The 17,277-nt window shown below is 42.3% G+C and overlaps 1 protein-coding gene across 10 annotated transcripts in view; it reads right to left on the minus strand.

Annotated features, from left to right (window-relative positions):
* Nucleotides 1-17,277, minus strand: part of SLC4A4 (solute carrier family 4 member 4) — a 427,648-nt gene that overhangs the window by 326,915 nt on the left and 83,456 nt on the right. The window contains exon 1 of one of the 10 annotated variants that reach the window (XM_012785920.2): nt 4,008-4,567. The exons of 7 other annotated variants lie outside the window; for them this stretch is intronic. The gene's annotated coding sequence lies outside the window, so the exon portion shown is untranslated. Of the gene's footprint in view, nt 1-4,007; nt 4,568-17,277 lie in introns of those variants that run through there. 2 more of the 10 variants (XM_012785923.2, XM_012785913.3) reach the window with 2 other exon arrangements.

The following is a 17,277-nucleotide window of genomic DNA, read 5'->3' on the forward strand; positions in this document are numbered from 1 at the left end:
CTGGCATTCTCCAGTGAAACACCCCTGGCATTGCAGAAACTGAAATAAAGTCGGGTCAAGTGGGCACTGATGCTTAGCAGAATTACCAACAGGGAACGGAAACTATTTAAACAGGACGAACTTTTATCTGCTTCGGTATCTTCTGCTGTGATTGAAACAATATTCATGCATTTGTTGCCCAAAAGTTAAAACATTCATTCATACCTCCATGAATAATTTTCCATTAAATTTTTTAAAAGTATCCAAAGTTCTCTTAGTTTCCTCATCTTCTCAATGAGCATACTAATCCCTTACATCTACTTATTTTGTAGGAAGCACAAGATGATGTTTTGGTTTATCCAAACAACTGCAGAGGTATATAGCTTCACCATTACTATTTCCACTACCATCTTTTTCAAATACAGATGCTCTTCACTTACACTGAGGTTATGGGCCAATAAACCCATCATAAATTGAAAATGTTGTAAGTCAAAATGCATTTAATACATCTAACCTACTGAACATTATAGCTTAGCCTCACTTAACTTAAACATGCACAGAGCACTTACATTAGCCTACAGTTGGGCAAAATTATCTAACACAATGTCTATTTTATAACAAAATGTTGAACATCTCATGTAATTTATTGAATACTGAAAGTGAAAAACAGAATGGTTGTATGAGTACTCAAAGTACAGTTCCTACTGAATGCGAATACTTTCACAACAAGCTAAAGTCAAAAGATCATGAATTCAAACCATTGTAAGTTGGGGACCATCTATACATAACTCAATTCAGAGGCAAGTAAGACATTGTCATTAAGGAATAAAATTATGAACATTATGAAGAAGACTGGAAGAAAAAGTGTTTACCTCTTCTTTGCCACAGCAGGTAAATAAAGGCATCACTATTGCACCTACCTCGGCCTCCTGATTAGCTGGGACCACCATGCCCAGCTCTCCTAGTCCTTTGGATGCCTTGTTTGAAACACCATTGCAATTCTGAGACTACAGAAATGCAGTAAAACTCATTGCCACAAACTCATTATGATGATAGTAAATATGGCTTGAGATAAAATAAAATCAGCCACCTCTACAAATAAGTAGAGTGTGTGTGTGTGTGTGTGTGTGTGTGTGTATAAATGCACATTATATGGAACTGATTAAGAGAGTCCATCCACACTGCAGGAAAAATAACTAAAGGTGTTCACCACTGAGGATATAAAATATCATCTTCACTTTAGAACAACAGCAGCATATTTTCCATTTTGTGACCCAAACATATCAAGTGTTGAAACACAAGGAGAAAGAAAGGCAAACTATTTAAAATACAACTTAGCCCTGACCTCATAGGAAAGAAACATTACTCTTCCCTTTCCCTAAAATTCCTACATGATGCAAAAGTAGTAAGATCTAATTTTGTAAAGTCTTACTAACTTTCTGAATGTTCCTTAACCATTTTGCTAAATGACTCCCTAAAAATACATAAATTTGATAACTCACTGGTTGCTCTCAGAACCGGTATCAACTGAAATATGTGTTCTGCTTATACCTTCCTTTGTCCCTTCAATCATGTACCCTGATTCCATTTAGCAATCCAGGAAAAGCTACTTAGAAACTTTATTCACCATTCGATGTTTCTTTTAGTAGTTTGTTCCTTCCACTCCCAATCTTATTATCTATCATCTCCCATCTTAGATTTCATTCATATTATCTTAAATGAAAACAAAGAAATCCAAGAAACAAGCGGATGGTGTCTCTCACCACCCTTGAGCACAGCAAACTCCCTCCAGACTCTTCTCCCTAACAACGACAGTCCCCACGGACTGCAGCGCCCTCAGGGAAAGGCACAGAAACCTGATTATCTCCATGATTCACCAGCATTTCCTTTTCCTAAGTGTCGTGTTTTCCTTTAAGATGCGAGCTATGGCCAGACTATCTCTCTTGTTATCGCAACAAGGGATCAGAACCTCCAAATGGTACTTGCCAGAGCTCAGTGAAAAATGAGATTACCACCCGGGTGTGCTGGAAGTTGTCCCAAAGGTTATCCGATTTCTACCGCATTTTTCCTCTAAATACAATTCCCTGTATGCCTTTCACACAATATTTTTGCAGATCCAAAATGTCTTCTCATCATTTAAAAGACTGAAATAATGCAACTAGCATTCAGACATTTCAAGTTATTATTGAAAGTTAACTAAAGGAACTGAAAGAGATACATCACTGTAGACTGAGTACATTCTGGCAATCTCATTGGCTAAGGTGCCTTATATATATGTTGGTCTCTAGAAATGACCAACAAACAGCAAATGACACCAAAAGCTTCATTTTGAAAAACATTCAAATACAAAATGTTGGGAGTTTCTTTGTTCTCCCTCTTCTCAAACATGCTGGACTATCAAAATAGCCCATCTTTTCCCTCTCACCCCCACCACTCCTATAACCGCCCTATGCCTTGACAGTTCATAGAGCAGCAAGACTGCTTTCCTGTTTCTATCTGCATATGTGAGTGTTTGGGGGTTATCTTACTTGACAGTCGGGGACAAAGTTAAAACAAATCATTTCATTTCCAAACTGAATATAGAGACCAGAATCCTATCACCACTTTTAACCTTAAAATGAAAGTAAAAGCTTTTTCTCAGTTATGAAAGCTATAGAAAAATAAGCAGGCACACTTCCTTTGAATGGAGTTATACTAATAACTTCAATCTAAGTACTATAATGACCATGAAAATTATTTAAATGCTAATATGATAGACACAGAAGAAGAGTTCTTAGAAACGTTTTCAAAACATTACATGGGCTATTAAGAAGATACTGAATACCGCTCTAATAGCACTGAAGAATCTACTCAAATGAGAATGGAAAAAATAAGTCCTAATGAGTAATATACACTTTAATTAATTCAGGTAATATTTCAACTCCAAGTCCCAGATACAAGAAAAAGGCTAAATGCAATACAGTGCAGTGTCTCTTAGGAAAGGAACAGTTCCAGGATTTGTGACAATGTGCATTTAGTACAGCCCAGCGTCCATGGCTTCCCATTAGGAGCGACTTCCTAGGGCGCTGAAGTGAAACGTGAAAAGAAATAGGGAGGGTAAACCAAAGTGCTCACTGCTCTTGGTGTCAAGACTGGAAAGAGCTTGCGGGGCAATTATGCAGAGAAGGTAGGGCCCTGAGAAGGAATGAGGTGTGGAAAAAACAGAAGTTTTACAAGCAACTGAGAAAATGCTCAGCAGTGCTAGAACAAAGGTAGAACCGCTTCCTTCTCCATCCTTCACCTCCAGCTTCAAGTTTTTCCTTTGTTCTTTAAGAACTTTTGTCTAGGTGGTGCTTGCTGCAGTTTGCTGATGTCGTTCCCAACTCCTGCCTGCCTTTGGTGACTTATTAACGGACTGGCAGAGGCTGACTAAAATGCACTTAAGAAAAAAGAAATCACCTCTCCCTGCCAGGACGCACATGCTGCCCAGTACCTGAGGAAGAGCTCCGCTGTCGCCGGCCAAGAGAAATTCCAGTTTAACCTCTGCCTGCCCCTTCCAGATCCACTGCAAATCAATGTGCGTGTGCCACTTGCGGAGAATCTGCCTGACTCACCCCCGCCTCCGGTGTGCCAGGGAGCGATGTGGAAGCTCCGTCTTGGAGCGGGCAGCCAAGTGGGGGCCGTGGCCTCAGTGGCCCTGGGAGTCCCCCAACGTCCCCGCTGGCGAGTTTGGATAAGTGGCCCTCTCGGGCAGGTGGCTGGCCACGCTGCGACCACCCAGGATCACGGGAACACACGTGTCACTGCACCCGCGCCCAGCCCGCCGCGAACACTGACCCCACAGTCCTGGCCACAACGCCCAGTTATGCGCGGGGCTTTGCAGCCGGGGACAAACTGGACCACCGAACCCGCCTCTCCCCCGAGAGGGAAAAGTACTTTTCCGCGGGGGCAGCCTCCACGCGCGTGGGCGCCCGGCCCCGGGGATGCCCGGCCCGCGGCTGACCGCCCGCCCGCCCGCCCGCCCGGAGCGCGCCGCGCCCGCCGCTCACCTCCTGGGGTCCGGCTTCCGTCGCTCCTCCAGTTTGGCGGCGGAGTGTGGGGCTGCAGCGACCGCCGCTGCCGCCCTCGCTGCCACCGCGGCCGCCGAAGCGCTGCCCGGCGCGCCGCCGGGGCCGGAGGCTGGGGGCCCGCGGGAGCCCCGGAGGCGCGAGCCCGGGCGCGGCGGGGCCGAGCAGCGGGAAGTTGGCTCCGCGCGCGCGGCGGGCGCCGGTCACCCGCGCCGGGCAGCCGCAACTTCGCCGCGCCGGGTCGCGCTGCCGAGGGGGGGCGCGGGGCGCGGCGAGCGCGCGGGGCGGAGGGTCCTCGGAGCCGGCGCGGCCGGAGCGGGCCGGGGAGGGGGCGCGGGGAGATGTCTACACGGCCCGCGCGGCGAGTGAGCGTGCGGGCGCGGGCGTCTACTCTGCCCCCTGCAGCTCCCGCGCACGGGTGGGGATCGCCGCTGCCACTGCCAGCAACTGCCACTGCGGCGGCGGTGCCCGGCCCGGGCGCCCCTCGGGAGCGAGCCGGGGGACGGGAGCTCAGGACGGGCGGCCGCGGCGCAGGCTGTGCCGCGAGCGCGGGCCCGCGATCCATATTTAAAGCCGCGAGTGGCCTCGGCCGGCCCCCTGCCCTGCCCTCGCTCGCGCCCGCCCGCCCGCCGGCCCCCTCCGCGCGGGCTTCGCTCGGCGTCAGCCGCCCGGGCACCCGCGGCGGCGGGGAGGGGCCTCGGCCGCGCCGCCTCCGCCGGGACCGGCTCCGCGCCGGCCTCTGCCTCCCGGCTCCTCTCTCGCCCCGGCGCGCGGCGGGTCCGGCTCGCGTCCTGTTCAGGAGAGTCCCCGCCGGGACAGCACGAGCTCCCGCGCAGACCTGGAGTCGCGCGCGTTTCCCAGCCCACGGCACTCGGGACACCACTTTGTAAAACTTGAGTGGTGCAGGTGGAGAGCGCCGCCGGCACGCTCCGGAGTCGCTGCTCACCTGGTCACGAAGCACGCCCGCCCGGGGAGAGCCCGGCTCTCACCCGGCCGGTCGGCTTCTTCTTCTGCTGTTAGGGACACACCCTCAGCCATCCAAGGGAATTTCTTGAATGTGCAAAATGATCATTTGTATTTACTCGCTCCCTAAGTCTAATTACTGAGATGTAAGTACCCTCTGCCAAGCGAATAACAGTAACATATCCATGACCCCGCACCGCTGCGATCGGTTAGGTAAGGCAGGAAGATAGGAACAGACTCAGCACAAACACCACCTAATGTGGTCGGTACTGTAGTGAGTAGCCGCTTCGTGGAGTCCAGCCACGCGGTTTATCATGCAAGTGTGGTGCATATTCTAGTCACACACATCATACATACGTGTGGAAGTCACTGACCAAAGTGCCTTTTCAACAGTAGCCACCAGAACACATAAAGCCCAAGAGAAATAATTTCACACACTGCCCAACTGGTCCTAATTCCTAGTCTTTCATCAACACAAAGCTATCTAATAAGACCTGTAGGGAAAAAACATTGGAGGTAGGGAAGAAATAATGTGTGGACAGAGGGCTTTCTTTCCAGTATTCAAAACTGGAAGACGGCCATGGTGCTGCACCAGTGCTTGGGAAACTGGGATACAGCTTGTGTCTTTTTAAAAGATTCCCTGTTTTTCTGAAGTATTATTCCCCATATAAAAAAAAAAAAAAGATTCCCTGTTTAAAATCTTCAGTCAATGCTCAGAAGGCACTAGGTACCACCCCAAGCTGTCTAATGTCTGAAATTAAAATGTACTAATGTCATGTGTCTGTTGTCACATCTGACTAACGTATATGTTCGCACATTAAACATAACTCACTGCAGTGACATGGGAAATTCAAAACCAAAGATAAAACAGAAATGTACCTTTAAAGCTTTTGCCTAAGTAATTATATTTTGTTTGTAGACTAATGTTAAAATTGACTTTCATTCCCCGAACATGCAGTTAGCAAGAATCAGCAACCCCAAAGTAAGCTCACAGGCAAAGGGAAGTCACTTTTGTATTAAGAATTTGCCACTGCTGCTCAGCAGTTTTTCACACTGTGGATTATGTATTTCAACATAGCTGGCAATTTCTCATTATAATCGTGAACCAGCCATGAATAGTCAGCTTTGGTGAATGTTTGAGAAAGGAAAAGTCCAAGAAACACATTTTCCAAGCATTCTGCTGCAAAATGTCAAACTGTCCTTCACAGAAACTAGATAAGTAACTCCTGGAGGCATTTCACTATCAAGATTGGCAAGATTTTACCCTGAAAGGGGTATAAAGTTGGCATGAGGGGTGGGAAGCAGGGAGAGAATAAAAGTACTATGCAGGTCACATTTGGTGTGTCTTAAATTAATGAGGAAAAGAGTTATCTTTGGCAAAGAGTCAACAACCTCTGTTATCATTCTCATTACTTGATGTTTGCTGTCCCACAATTAAAAAAGCATGTTCTATTTCCTTTCCTATTGATTATTGTCCAGTAATTGAGATATATGTGTTTTTCCTTTGAAAGGTCATTTATTAACCTTCTTAACTCTGCATGTGGTCACCTTTGCTATTGCTTTTCCAGGTGAGAACAATGAATCCTGAGATTTCTGTTCTCCTGTCCTCAAACTTGTGCTATGTCCCTTGATTCTCATAAGCCCCCCAAAAGAATTAGTTGTTCTTTTTGTCTCGAGGTTCACACAGCTTGGTGACAAGAAGAATGAGCAGAAAAATTGATGGAATTAGAAAAAAAACAGTGTAAGTAAGCTTTACTGATAATGATTTGTTTACCTTTTATCACTAACTCTCTGTGCTAAATGACTTTCTCGAATACCCACCCACTAGTTCGCTTATAAATCAAGTTTCTTTCGCATCATACAAGGCACCTAAAGGAAACAAAAAGGAAGGAAGGAACTTTGCTTCGATGACAAGCACCATCTAGTGGCGGCAAATGGTGAAACCACCTGACCATAGAATGTCTCCAAGAAGACTGAAGATGAAAGTTTTTGAATAGGTCGTCCAGGCATTCCTGGTCTCTTTTAAGCATGACATTCTTTGATTCTAAAGCAAGAAGGTTGAATGTAGTAAAATAATGCAATTAATAGGCCCTACGATGATTACTGAAAGTAAGCAGTGTGCACATCTGACTGCAGATAGGGTTATTGACAAAGGGTTTTTTCTCAGTCTTGGCGTGACTTTGCATAGGTCCTTAAAGACTTCTGTATTACGTTTCCTCATGCATAAAATAAATTTCATTACATAAAATAAAAAAGTGATGGTTTAGGCCGGGCGCGGTGGCTCACGCCTGTAATCCTAGCACTCTGGGAGGCTGAGGCGGGCGGATTGCTCAAGGTCAGGAGTTCAAAACCAGCCTGAGCGAGACCCCGTCTCTACCATAAAAATAGAAAGAAATTAATTGGCCAACTAATATATATAATATAAAATCAGCCGGGCATGGTGGCTCATGCCTGTAGTCCCAGCTACTCGGGAGGCTGAAGCAGGAGGATTGCTTGAGCCCAGGAGTCTGAGGTTGCTGTGAGTGAGGCTAACGCCACGGCACTCACTCTAGCCTGGGCAAGAAAGCGAGACTCTGTCTCAAAAAAAAAAAAAAAAAAAAAAAGTGATGGTTTAAAGCACTTTGTTCAATAAAGTGCAGAATCCATAAATATAATTTTTATATTTAGGGATTTTTTTCATGATTCTATTTTATTAGGAAAAAAAGGTAACACATATTGTTGGATGTTTATCCTGGAGTTATAGGAAATTATAACATTCATACACATCTCACACTGGGGCCTACACAGAAAGGTGATAGTAAATACATTCTATCTTGTTACTACAGACATCAAAGACTGACCAGAAATGTTTCTCAATATCAAGCCTTTTTTAAATACATGGCTCATCCATACCTTAACAAACATTTTACTATACAGAATAAAGATTTTATTTGTGCTAATATTTACTTCAACTTGTAGTTGTTTTGTTATCAAGCAATATTGTAACAGAATGATCACTGAAGTTACCACTCTATCAATAGTGTGGTCAACCACTTCATTACAAGAGTAAGAAAAGAGAAAACCTTCTGGAACCAATCTGGGATGACACTAAATATGATAGATAGATAGATCACTGAAGGCCTCATTTTTGTTTCACTTATAGTCTAGAAAGTATTCATATGCAGTCTGACAAATTCCTGAATAAATTCAACTAACTTAGATTTATAATCTACATTTCCTTCTTCAAACCCTAGATTTAAAAATAGCTGTAGCCCCTTTTTCTGAAGAGAGAAGGAAAGTGAACACAGGTTTTTGCAAGCTGTCAGCGTGGCATGTGCTGAAAAAATAATTTTATTTGGTTAAACATGTGTCATAAGATACTTCACAGCTTTAGCGACTAAGCTTTCAGCCATACCCAACTGTCATTTTTAAAACACATGCCTAAAGTCAAATATTAGAAGAGGCTCTAACTTCTAAAAATGTCAAGGAAGGCAAGTTTTCCAAACTCTCTGGGCCTCTGTCCCCTCACCAGTAAAATCGAGGCGCTTAATTATGCAAAAATTCAATAATTCCAGTAGGATGCCAGAATAATTTCCACTAATAATACTCGAACAATATGTCTGTGATAGAGAAACATGCAAATCTTTCAGAAACGGTATTGACACATTCGTTATGAATGCTCTGTTTAATAACCTGAAGCCAGTGTTTCAGCCTCTTCTTCCTCCTACAGGAATTCTCCCATGGATCAGCATGACACAGACACAGGTCTCTCTGTTTGTGCAGGGAAGGAAAACTTAACAAGAGGTACAGAGCCACTAAAACCCATGCCCCTGATTTAAAAGACTGGGGTGTGGGTTTAAGTAAGATAGTAGAGGATTATGCCAGACGTCTTTACCAGAACAGACTCTTCAGACCCTGGGACTCTGGTTATCAGTGCATACGTGTGCGTGTATGTGAGTGTGCACACGCGATGTGATCACACCAGCCACTTCCCAGACACAGAAAGATGCTTGTTCCTTTGTGTCCCACTGGCCTCCCTGCCTTCTTGGGAGACAATAGAGCCCAGGCTGCTCTGAAGGTGCTCTTCCTTTCCTACCTGTGCACTGAGTCCTGGGGATCCAGCCATTCCATTGCTTGGAGACAGGTTTTCCTGCAGATGACCACTGCATCTGACTGGGCTGTAACCTTTCACCTCCCCCTGGTCTGCTCTTCAGACAAGGCCCCTCCTGGAGACCACAGCACCACGGTCTCCTTCAAGTCACAACACGGTTGACACTGCAAGTACCCGTCTGCCATAGCATTTCCCTGATGTCTTCACAGGAAACACTGTGACATTGAAACCTGAATATTAAAAGCTGGCTCCTTCCCCTACCCCTCACCCTACTTTAGGGTAAGAACATTCTGAGCAAACTGCCTTCATAGCTTTTTCAATTTCCCACTGCTAACCAAAGGATGCTCCGTTCTACACCGAAAACGGGGCGTGATTGGGCCATCCATTCAGTCAGCAAATCTTTGTAAGAACCCACGCACTTTGTGGCAAGGACTCTTTTAGGTGATGGGTTCCCAGAACAAGCAGACAGGTTCCTGCTTCCAAGACGTCACAAGTAAACAAATAAATGGACAAGATAATTTCCACCATCTTGGAATGCTCAATGCAAGGAAGTGGTAAATGGCACGAAGACGGTGACCACTCATCCCAGTGGACAGTCCCTTTACCCCTGTCACCCCTTAGTGATGATAGCACACTCTCTGTCACCTCAAAAGGGAGACATTGGTGAGAACTACAGAATCACCTCAGCTCTGGAACAAATAAAGAGCAATGAGGTAATAGATTTGACAAGGCCACCAGAGCAAGCCACTTCCAAGTGGGAGTTAGGGAAGGCCTCTCCGAAAAAAAGGATGTTTGAGCACAGATCTAAATGACAAGATACATAAACATGAACATTTTTAAAGGCAACCGGACAGTACAAGCAGCATCTGGCATGGTGCCTTATACACAGTAGGAACTCCGTAGTTATTTGCAGAATGACCGATCAAATTCACTTTTTTGGAATGTTAAAAATAGGCTTACTTAACCAGAATATGTTATTATTAAGACAGATTTCAGGCTCCACAAATTCCTTAAAGCATCATTCTTCTTATACAATAACTTTTTTTGTTGTTGTTCTGAGACAGAGTCTCACTGTGTCACCTGGGCTAGAGTGCCGTGGCGTCAGCCTAGCTCACAGCGACCTCAAACCCCTGGGCTCAAGCAATCCTCCTGCCTCAGCCTCCCAAGTAGCTGGGACTACAGGTATGCACCACCATGCCCGGCTAATTTTTTCTATATATTTTTAGTTGTCCAGCTAATTTCTTTCTGTTTTTTTTTTTAGTAGAGATGGGGTCTCACTCTTGCTCAGGCTGGTCACAAACTCCTGAGCTTGAAAGATCCACCTACCTTGGCCTCCCAGAGGGCTAGGATTACAGGCGTGAGCCACCACACCCGGCCTATGATAACTTTCAGACTATATATATATATTTATGTCCATGTGCATAAAATATCTCTCAAAAGATTCATAAGCAACTAAAAGCACTATTTGCCTCACAAGGAGGAAGATTTTAACTGAATCATTTGTACTTTTTTTGAATTTTAACCATGTCAATAGAGTGCTTATAATTTAAAATATATAAATAACTCCATTTACCTGGCTAGAGATATTTTTCCATATAAATAAGTATATAATTTAAACAAAAGCCCATCTGATAGGTAAATTAGTATTTTTACAAACTATGGCACAGTGGCTACCGAGACAGCAGGGACAGGACTGGAATGTCTAACCCCTTTCATACTTATTGGATGCTGTTCAGTGCTGACAGTATTTGCTCATTGTCTACCTGGGCTCTGTTCAAATCAGTGTCACGGAGACAAAGAGATTTTCAGAAGAAAATTGCTGCTTTTCTTGCCCGTTGGCAAATAAAAACAGTGCAGAATTTTAAAATAGCACTTTATCAGACATCTTGCTGTAACTTTGATTAGAGCAGTTAGTTTTCAAAAATGAAAATTTGTTCTTTTCCATTATAAAAGCAATGTCATTTTATTATGAAAAAATCATAAAATAAAGTAGATGGAATGGCAGTGAAAAATATCTCTTTCAGAGAAGACTGATAATATTTTGACATTTTCTGTGCATAATTTATATCTGTGGTTTCCAGTTGATTGATCATATTGAATTTAAAAAAAGGTATGGTCATTTAAGCTAATTTCGAGCATCCCTTTTAGCATAAAACACAAGTTTTAAGAGATCTGGCTAGAAAAAAGGGGGGAAATCTGAATTTGGTTCCATTTTTTAAACCCAGGTCTTAGCTGTTGTACTCTTATCTCCACACAATGCCAGAACTGCCCTTCTGTTTATGAAAATTCAGTTGGAATTGGCTGTCTATTGACAGTTTCTGCTATCTGGCAATGAAAATATTGATAGCCTCATGAAAGACAATAATAATAACAATAATAATATTGGCCAACACCTACATAGCTGTTACAATGTTCCAGGGACTGTTTAATAAATTATTATAGCTCACTTAATCTTGTTAGTAGTGGTACCACTTTCATTTTCAGAAAAAGCTATATGGCTCTCAAAACTCCCTCAATTTTTATACATGGTCAACTCTGTTTCAGACTTATTCAAAATTCAAAGAAGTTTGGAGTTGGGGTTGAACGTTCCTTGTAAACTTAAACATCTGATCCAGAAGAGTTCGCTAATTGTTGAGGAAATCTACACACCGTAACACCTAAATTATGTCTACTTCTCTAAATTCAACCTAACCTGACATATTGGTGTTAATATATTGATATTAACACCTGCATATACTTCAGGGTTTTTTTGTTTATTTGTTGTTTGTTTTTTTGAGACAGAGTCTCACTTTGTTGTCTGGGCTAGAGTGAGTGTCATGGCATCAGCCTAGCTCACAGCAACCTCAAACTCCTGGGCTCCAGCGATCCTCCCACTTCAGCCTCCCAAGTAGCTGGGACTACAGGTGCCACCACGCCCAGCTAATTTTTTGTTTCTATTTTTAGTTGATTGGCTAATTATTTTTTCTATTTTTAGTAGAAATGGGTCTCGTTCTTGCTCAGGCTGGTCTCGAACTCCTGACCTCAAGCAATCCTCCTACCTCAGCCTCCCAGATGCTAGGATTACAGGCGTGAGCCACCGCACCTGGCCACCTGCAAATACTTCTGAGAAATCGGCTATCCAAAAAACAGGATTGGGGAATTTGGAGACATTATATTAATACTTTGGGTTTTTTGGTTTTTTTCTTTAACATGGCTACATTTTACCTCACTTATTTAAAATTAGGTTTTCAGTGGTGTTTTCTTCTAACTTCAATCACATGTGCATGCTTTCTATCTATTAATATAATCCTTCCTATAGGGCACACAGGAGGCATACAAAATATAGGTTTAAGGACCATTAATAATTTCCCATGAACGAGTAACACCACAGTATTTGCTTATAATGTACTATATAGGGAAAAAAGTAGTGTATATATAGGGTTCAGTACTACCTATGGTTTCAGATATCCACTGGACATCTTATATCTCCCTTGGGTAAGGGGGGGACTACTGATGTGTGACTCCTTAACTTTTTGATTTTCCATTTTAAAATAAGTAGGAAAGGGAAATCTTTTTCTTGGTATTTTGGGAGCAGTGGTGGTTGTACTGTTTTGGTATCTAGGTACTGGGCCTGCCACTAGCAATCTTCATCCTTAATTCAAATCGTGAGACTTTATATCTGTTTATTTTTCTAAAAACTAACTTTTCACCCAGAATTACACAGAAATCGGTGACAAGTGCCAACACATCTCCTTTCATGCAGCAATTCTTACTTGTTTAAACCTAAAGAAGGTTATTAGTTGGCAAAAATTTGTCAGAAAATACTTGTGCTAGCATATGTAATGGTAAATCAGAAACTAGGAGAGGGAGATTATTTTCTCATTATTGATACGTAAATTCCTTTCCACTCAAGTTCCCATCTGACTGCTTAAGTCACTTTGATCCAAGGAAAGTGACCCCAAATCACCTCTTGGTACTCAAATTTCTTCATAGGTATCGTGATGTCTTGTAACCATAGCCTGGCATCCTAGTCCAGGGAAGGAATTAAAATAAATTCTCAAAAGGAGGAAATAATAAAAGACAAATGAAACTAAGTAGAAGAGTGCTAGATAGCTCCCCCTGCCCCAGCCAGTCACCCCCAAATTCTATTACTACTTCTTTGATTAAATGAAAATGCAGAAAGTATTGAGTGCTTATTTAACACTTGGTCTATCCTGGCAAGAGTAAAAGACATTCCATTTAGAAAAACAACTATTCAAAAGCTTCTGCTGACACCGCAGTTACTCTTTGGAATAAAGACCACAGTAATCAAGTAGATGGAGGTGATTTTTCAGAGAATACAGAAGAAAATTTTACATACTAGGTGTAGTGGTGCCATGCTAAGAAATTGCTTTCATCATCTTGCTTTAGCATAGAGCACCAGTCAAGGAAAATGGAAGTAGTCCAGTGTAATACTAAAAGTTGCAGTAAATATTAATAAATTCAATGCTGCATTCAATCATTAATAATTTGGTATAGCTACTTTTGTCAAGTAATTCCTAATCCTAATAGAGCTCTTATACAATAGTATAAAAATTATTCCTACTCTGCGATTGAGGAAACAGAGGCTCGGAAATGTCAAATGACCTCAAGTCATACAAGTACCAAAGTTCTGGAGCCAGGGTTCTGCAACGAGGCCTAAGCCCATGCTCTTTCCACCACACCACACTTCCTCCGTCTACCCCGAGAGGGTACATGGAGGAAGGTACGATCACTTGGTCCTAGGTCCTTGATGGATGAAGTGTGGGCACCTTAACTCCATACTCCTTCCTCCTTACACCGCCCATTTTCAATCTGGCCTGCATACAAAACCAGGTTAATCTTCCTAAACCACAATTGTAATTAACTTCCCGCCCCTACTCTCAAAAAACAAAACAAAACAAACAAACAAACAAAACTTTTCAATGGTTCTTCATCAACTATTAAATGAAGTCCAAGTTATTTAGTGTGGAGTTAGTGGTGTTAAATGACTTGGCTTCAAACAGCTGTATTTGTTACGGATCCCATACACAGTTTGACAGTCCACTCAACCTGGATTTCTTACCATTTTCTAAACATGCATTTTATTTTCTTGGTCCTAGTCCCCTGCTCATGCTATTTATTTTACCAGGAATGTCTTTATTTCCTCCACCTCTATCTCCACCTATTGAAAGCCTTATTTTTAAATATCCACTTTAAATGCTTGCTACCTTATTCATATTTTCTTCCCTGATTAGTTCAGCCCTAAAGACTTCTTTCTCCTCCACAATGATAGCATTTAGATTGTGTCACTTACAGTCACTGACACCATCACCATGTATTGAGGTTTTTGGTTTATGTACAGCATTTCCTCCACTAAATTGTGGGGTCTGTGAAAGTAGGAAATATGTCTTATGCATTTCTACATCCTTTATCTCCTCTATTACATGCACATAGGAGGCTCTTGTTAAAAACTGAATGAATAAATGAAACAATGAATGAATAAAAGTTAGGTTTAGTTAATGACAATTACAAGTTCAACTATATTAAAAGCCTCCTTGAAATGTCAGATCAAGCCCAAAAAGCATTTGTAAGTTTTAATTTTCTTGTGATTATTAATATAAAAGTCATCTTTTATATTCAGTCATGAACTTAAGTAAATAATGGATAAGTTTTCATGAGAAATTAGGCTGAAACTTGCAATTTTCTATTTGTCTTAAGCCATCTTTCCTTTATTCATTCAAAAAAAATATTTATGGAACACCTATTATGCACAAGATCCAGCAAAGTACTGAAGAAACAGGAGGGAGCAAGAGAGATGATGCCACTGACTTCAGGGAGCTTAAATTCTAGTTGGAAAGAAAGGTAATAAACAAGTAAACAAACATAAAACGTAATAAGGTAACTTCTATCATAGAAAGTAATAGGCTGATAAAGGAGAGAGTAATGAGATAGAATACTTAGATTGCTGGTCAGGGAAGGACTAAGGAGATTAAAGCTGACCCTAAATGGCCCAGCCACGCAGAGCGCTGTGGGGAAAGCACTCCAGGTGGAGAAAATAGCAGGTTCAAAGGCACTGGAGGGGTGAGGAGCAAAAGGAGATCGGGATGATGGAGCACAATGTGCAAAGGAGAGAGTAGTGTTGAGATGAGGTTTGGAGAGGGAAGCAGGAGCCAAATCTTGCAGGGTTTTGAAGGTCCAGGAAGGAATTAAGATCATATCCCAAGAGCAATCAGAAGCAACTGGAGAATTATATACAAGGCTGTCATATGATCAAATTTAGGGTTTGGGAAATTCATTCTTAGAATTGAATAAAGAATGGATTGGAGAGGAACGACAGCTTGCATTAGGGGGAGCTATGGTTGGAATGTCGTCCCTTCCAAAGCTTATGTTGAAATGAGATTGGCATTGTAATACTATTAAAGAGGTGGGACTCTTAAGAGGTGATCAGGCAATGAGGGCTCTACCCTCAGGATGGGGTTGGTGCCATTATACAAAGGTGACTTTGGCCCCGTCTTGCTCTCTCTTGCCCTCCCATCTTCAACCACATCATGATGCAGCACGAAGGCCCTCACCAGATGCTGGCACCTTGATCTTGGATTTTCCAGCCTCCAGAACCGTGAGTCAACAAATTTTTGTTCCTTATAAACTACCCAGTCCCAGGTATTCTGTTATAGCAGCACAAAACAGACTAAGATAGAAGATGAGTACTGAAGATGGAGAGAAGTAGATAACTTTGGGAGATATTTGGGAGGTAGAACTAAGTGAACTTATTGATATATTCGATGTAATAGTAGAAAGAGCAAGAAAAATTAAAAATGGCCCCTAAATTTTGGCTAGGAAGTCATGTCATTTTCTAAGATGGAGGCACCTGACAAAGACCAAGTTCAGGGCAAATGACACTGTTTGATTTTTGGGAAAGACAAGAATTGTGTTATTTTGAACACAATAAATTTGAGATGCCTTTTAGACGTCCAATTCTAATAAACAAACAACATCACAAAAATGTTAACATTTCACTGTTAACAAAACACTTACATTCTCCCAACTGTGTCCTTACTTTTTCTTTGGGCAATGTGACAGATCGTATTTCCCAAAGAGGATCTTAGAAACTACTCCCATTCCCACATCCTCTTCTCCAATGTGACCTTGTCATTCCATTCTCAAGAGGCAGAATCTAATTCTCTTCCCCTTTAATTTGGATGAGCCTGGGACTGCGTTGACCAATAGAGCACAGTGGAAGCCATTGGCGTAGATGATGCAGTTACTACTTTGCTCGCTGTAGCCTTGAGTTATCATGACTGGCTCCAACCCAAGCTACTTGGAACGGTGATGTGGAGAAGCCGCCTACCTGTGGGCAGTCTGGTTGGCGGTCCTAGTGTTCCGATCTTCCCAACACAGGTGACAGACATGTGAGTGAAGGGGCCTCCAGATGATTCTGATCCCCAGCTGTCAAATCATCCCAGCCCTCAAACCTTCTCAGCTGGAATCCTAAACAGAGGCATAGAGGCAAGCCATCTAGCTGTGCCCTGTTCTAACCCACAGAATCCATGAGCATAATAAAATGATAATTTTTGTAAGCTACTAAAATTTGGAACAGTTCATTAAGCAGCAATGGTATCCAGATCAGACATTCTAGAGGAGCACGCAATTCCCAAACAAAATGTTTAAAGTAAACATTATCCAGCTGACTCGAATGAAGGGTGAATTACTGTATCAGTGGTAACTCTGGGACAGACAAGGAATCTGAAGCTCAGACATAAATTTGGCACTTAATTCTTCTTGGTAAAATTAAGTTTGATAGTCAAGTGTATTTAAGTTTGATAAAAGCTAGAGTCAAAGCAAGCCACATTTTAAAACCCTGATGCACATTTCAAATATTATGATTTCATTTACATTCCATAAGCAGTTTTCCTGCAGATATCTCTCTAAGTTCACATAAGTGGAGCTACAAATAGAATAGACCACTTATGGATAAAATTCCTATGAATGCCAGACAGGGAATTGGAACACAAAGTTGTTTTGTTTTTCAAAACAATCCTCTATATTTTTTCTTTGCTTAATACCCAATATTTTCTCTCTACCTTTCTTATAAGAACTGTGAAATAGAAGACTATGGTCTTGGTTATTAGGCTATTCTTTTAAAAAAAAATACCTTTGATTTGAAAACTGTTTTAACACAAGATACTACATTTGGAAAGTATATTATTTTCCTAGGAATTA

The sequence above is a fragment of the Microcebus murinus genome, chromosome 26 (assembly GCF_040939455.1).
Source record: "Microcebus murinus isolate Inina chromosome 26, M.murinus_Inina_mat1.0, whole genome shotgun sequence".
NCBI lineage: Eukaryota > Metazoa > Chordata > Mammalia > Primates > Cheirogaleidae > Microcebus > Microcebus murinus.